The 5,000-nt window shown below is 45.3% G+C and overlaps 1 protein-coding gene across 1 annotated transcript in view; it reads right to left on the bottom strand.

Annotated features, from left to right (window-relative positions):
- Window positions 1–5,000, bottom strand: part of LOC113811867 (uncharacterized) — a 338,243-nt gene that overhangs the window by 206,585 nt on the left and 126,658 nt on the right. The gene's annotated exons all lie outside the window — the stretch shown is intronic.

Genomic DNA, 5,000 nt, shown 5'->3' on the forward strand with positions numbered 1-5,000 from the left:
AAAAAAGTAAAGAAAATAGTTACAAAAACAAAAAAACAAAGTGGTGAAAAAAGAGTAAAAAAGAAGAAAATAACGAAAATATAAGATAAAAGAAAAAAGAAAAGATGAGAAGAAGAGAGAAAAACGAAGGAAATAACGAAAAAAATAGATAAAAGAAAAAAGAAAAGATGAGAAGAAGATAGAACAACGAAGGAAATAACGAAAATACAAGATAAAAGAAAAAAAAGAGGAGAAGAAGAAAAGCAGGAAGAAGAGAGAAAAGCGAAGGAAATAACGAAAATACAAGATAAAAGAAAAAAGAAAAGAGGAGAAGAAGAAAAGCAGAGAGAAGAAGAGAGAAAAACGAAGGAAATAACGAAAATACAAGATAAAAGAAAAAAGAAAAGAGGAGAAGAAGAAAAGCAGAGAGAAGAAGAGAGAAAAACGAAGGAAATAACGAAAATACAAGACAAAAGAAAAAAAAGAAAAGAGGAGAAGAAGAAAAGCAGGAAGAAGAGAGAAAAACGAAGGAAATAACGAAAATACAAGATAAAAGAAAAAAGAAAAGAGGAGAAGAAGAAAAGCAGAGAGAAGAAGAGAGAAAAACGAAGGTGCATTTAAAGCCCGGCAGAGAGGCTCGGGTTCCCGTCGGGACTAATTCCTCTCGGCATCTTATCTCCGGAGACGCAGCCTCAGCGCGCGGGTGGGCGTCGGGCCTCCTCGCGACGCCCACTGCCAGCGCCGAGGGAAACCGAAGCAAGGGCGGGGGAATCGTTGGGGCGTTGGGGGAACTGAGGGGAATTTTTCTTTTTCTTTCTTTTAGTGTTTTTTTTTTTTTTTAATCTCTCTCCTTCTCTTTCTCTTTCTTTCTTTCTTTCTTTTTCTCTCTCTCTCTCTTTCTCTCTCTCTCTCTCTCTCTCTCTCTCTCTCTCTCTCTCTCTCTCTCTCTCTCTCTCTCTCTCTCTCTCTCTCTCTCTCTCTCTCTCTCTCTCTCTCTCTCTCTCTCTCTCTCTTTATTTCATTTTCACATTCTATCTACTTTACAAAATTACTTATCACTATTATTATCATTTCTTTTCTTCTTTTTTATCTATTCATTCATAAAAGAAAAAAAATCTACGGAAAGCAATTCCGTCTTGTTCTTAAAGACCGCCTGTGAGTCCATAGCGCAGATATCTCCTTGGTCTAGATGAGGAGACCGCGCAAAGACCGACAAGACTAGAGACCAATTTTGGAGCCGCTAAGACTAGGGATTGCAAGAAAAAGAAAGATTTTGACTGACAACACCAAGTCTAAGATAGGTCTTGGTCTTAAATCAAGACTGAAGCACCGTACTAAGACTCCTGAAATTCATTGGGACTATAATGACTTCCAGATGTGCACTAGAACCACTAATATCAAGACCATGCAATGACTTCAGACGCTAAGGCTTCGGTTGCAACTGCTAAGAGTAAGGCCATTGTAAGACCGTTAATACTAAGACTACAAGTACTACGGACACGCAAAGACCGCTAAAGCTAAGACCACACAAAGACCACTAACGCTAAAACCACAAAGACCACTAAAACTGACCATACTAAGACCACTAAAACCAAAACCACACAAAGACCACCAAACCTAGAACCATGTTAAAAATACTAAAACTAAGACCAGACAAAGACAAAAGACTAAGACCACACTATCTTAAGTCTTAAAATAATCCTAGAATTAAACAGAGTCTTTAGTGACACGAAAACGATTTTTTTTTTTCAAATATCAAACAAAATTAAGAACCGGCAAAATGTGATACAATGGAATAATATTTAAGAAAAAGGAAATTAAAAGAAATTTAATACAAGAAGAATATAAACGGCTAATAGGTTCTCAGGATTATATCAAAAGGCTTCCTGAAGCGTTTGGATAGAGGTTTAAATCCTATCTTCTTCTTCCTCGTGGAATGCGGCATATTCCTTTCTTGGCCCGAAGCGCGTGAAGAAGGAAATGAGTCATAAACTTACTTAGAATTCGCGTCCATGTAAGCTCAAAGTGGCGTAAACGATATGGATATTGTATCTGGAAGGTTGCACGCGATATAAACAAACAGATTGCAACAATGGGAATGGATAATGGACAGGCGGGACATGCATTGTTGGTTTGATAAACTGTTTGTTGATTCTGACTAATGTGATTCTAATGGCTGGGTAAACAAGCACACAGACTCCCTCTCCTCTCTCTTCCTCTCCTCTTCCTCCTTCTCTATTTCTCCCTTCCTCTCTTCCTTCTCCCCTCCTGTCCTTTCCGCTCCTTTTCCTTCTTCTCTATTTCTCCCTTCCTCCTTCACTATTTCTCCCTTCCTCTCCTCTTCCTCCTTCTCTATTTCTGCCCTCCTCTCTCTCTTTCTTCTCTTTCTCCCTCCTCTCCTTCTTTCTCCTCCTCTCCTCTTTCTCCCCTCCTCTCTCTCTTCTCTCTTCTCTCTTCTTCCTCCTTCTCCATTTCTCCTTTCTTCTCCTCCTCTCCCTCATCCTTATATTTTCTTTGCCATTCATCTTCCTTATATTCTTTTCCTTTTTCATTCACACCTTATCACTCTCTCTTATTCTCTCTCTTTTCCTTCTCTTTCTTTCTTTGTTATTCCTTCCTTTTCCCTCTTCTCCCACGTCCCTCATCTTTATTTTTATTTTTCCTATTTCTCTCCTCATCTTCTTCTTCCACTTCCCCATCTTCTCTTCTTTCTTCATCTTCTTCTTCCTTTTATTCCCTCTGTATCCTTCATTTCTCTTCCTCTATTTCCTCTCCCACTTCTGTCATCTTCCCTTTTCTTCTTCGCATTCTTCCCATCACCTCCTCTCCCACCTCCCCTCATCTTCCCTTCTTCCCATTCCTCCCTTCTTTTTCCCCTCTTCTCTCCTCTCCTCAACTTCCCCTCACCTCCTATCCCACCTCCTCTCATCTTCCTTTCTTCCTATTCTTCCTTCCTTTATCCCCTCTTCTCCCTTTCCCTCTTTCTCTACCTCCCCTCACCTCAGTGATTAGACATTGCCTGTATGATTAGGTATAACCCCACCCCCTCCTCCAATCCTTCTATTTGCGAGGAATGCAAGGAGAGCGGGGGGAGGGGGAGGGGGTGGGGGAAGGGGTGGTTGAGGAGATGGGGGTGGGGGAGAGGTGGTGGGGGGAGAGGTGGTAGGGGAGAGGGGGGTGGGGGGAGAGGGGGTGGGGAGAGAGGGTGGGGGGAGAGGGGGTGGGGGAGAGGGTGGTGGGGGTGGAGGAGGGGGGGGTAGCAGCTTGGGCAACATTGCAACGAACGGCGAGGATTTGTGTCATATATTTATATCTACGTCTGCTTTGCATTTAAATGGTGTATCGTTGAACGTATTCCCTCTCGTAAAGTTAAACGCAACGACGCCGATATGCTAATAAGAAGCCTGCCCCTCGATATTTTGAAAAAAAAAAATCTATATTTCACAATATTTCGAAATACATCCTACCTCCCCCCACCCCGTCCCCCCTACACTACGAACCCTCAACCCCTCACCCCCCCAATGCTTTCTCCCCTCCCCCACCACGACCTCACCCTCACCTCACCTCCCTACATTACGAGTCATCACCCCTCACCCCCAATGCTTCCTATGAATAAAGCCCCTCCCTCCTATATTACTGCACGACTCACCCCCACTTCCCCACAGCTTCTCCCCTCCCCCTACACAACGACCTCACCCTCACCCCCTATCAGCTTCCTCCCCCTCCCCTACACAACGACCCTCACTCCCTCACTCCCCTTAATGCTTCCTCCCTCCCCTACACAACGATTCCTCACCCTCACCCCCCCAATGCTTCCTCTCCCCCTCCCCTCACACAACGACCTCACCCTCACCTCCTCACGCTTCCTCCCCCTCCCCCTACACAACGACCTCACCCCTCACCCCCTTCCTCCCCTCCCCCTACACTACGACACTACTCCCTCACCCCCCTAAAAGAAGACTTTCAAATTATTTTGAAATCACTCAGCATCCGTTGTAGATCGACGTCAAAGGCCCAATACCTCTATAATCGAGACAGGAAAAGTATGAGGGGTTATGAGAGGAAAGGGGGGGAGGGAGAATGAGGGAGGAGGTGGAGAAGGAAGAGGAGGAGGAGGAGAAGGAAGAGGAGGAGGAGGAGAAGGAAGAGGAGGATGAGGACGAGGATGAGGAGAAGGAGAAGGAGGAGGAGGAAAAGGAGGAGGAAGAGGAGGAGGAGGAGGAGGAAGAAGAAGAAGTAGGGGGAGGGAGGAAGAGGAGTAGTAGGATGGAGAAGAAAGAGTAGGGAGGAGGAGGTGAGAGAAGGATGAAATGGGGAGAGGAAAAGTATGAGGGTTAAGAGGAGAAAGGCGAGTGGGAGGGAGAATGAAAGAGGAGAGTGGAAAAGGATGATGAGGATGATGAAGAGAAGAAGGAGGAGGAGGAAAAGGAGGAGGAGGAGAAGGAGGAGGGAAGGGCAGGAGGAGGAGGAGGAAGGGGAGAGAGGCAGGAGGAGGGAGGAGGTGGGAGGGGGACGAAGAGGGAAGAGGCAGGGATGAGAGAGGAAGAGGAATGCGATGATGTGGATAAAGGGGAAATGAGGGAGAGAGGAGCCTGAAGTAAGTGCAAGAGGGAAAGGGGAGAGGGAATTAAAGGAGGAAGTGAGAGAGAGAAAGACAGGAAGATGAAAAGGGAGAGAAGAGAAAGGGGAATGGGGGGAGGGATGAAGGAGTGGGAAGGAGGAAGATTGAAGGAGAAAGGGAAAAAGAGGGAAAGAGAGATGGAAAATGAGAAAGGAGATAAAAAGAGAGAAGGAGAAAGGAGAAAGAGGAGAAGTTGGGTAGAGAGACTAGAAGATGAGGAAATAAGAGACAAAAATGATAGGAGATGTGAAGGAAGGGAAAGAGGAATGAAGAGAGCTGAATGGAAGAAGAGAGAAGAGGACCGAGTAGAGAAGGATAAAAGGGAGGAAGGGGGGAGAGGGAGAAGAGGAATCCGAGGAGAGAGAGAGAGGCGAGGGGAGAGGGAGAGGGGAGGGAGGGA

The sequence above is a fragment of the Penaeus vannamei genome, chromosome 10, assembly GCF_042767895.1.
Source record: "Penaeus vannamei isolate JL-2024 chromosome 10, ASM4276789v1, whole genome shotgun sequence".
NCBI lineage: Eukaryota > Metazoa > Arthropoda > Malacostraca > Decapoda > Penaeidae > Penaeus > Penaeus vannamei.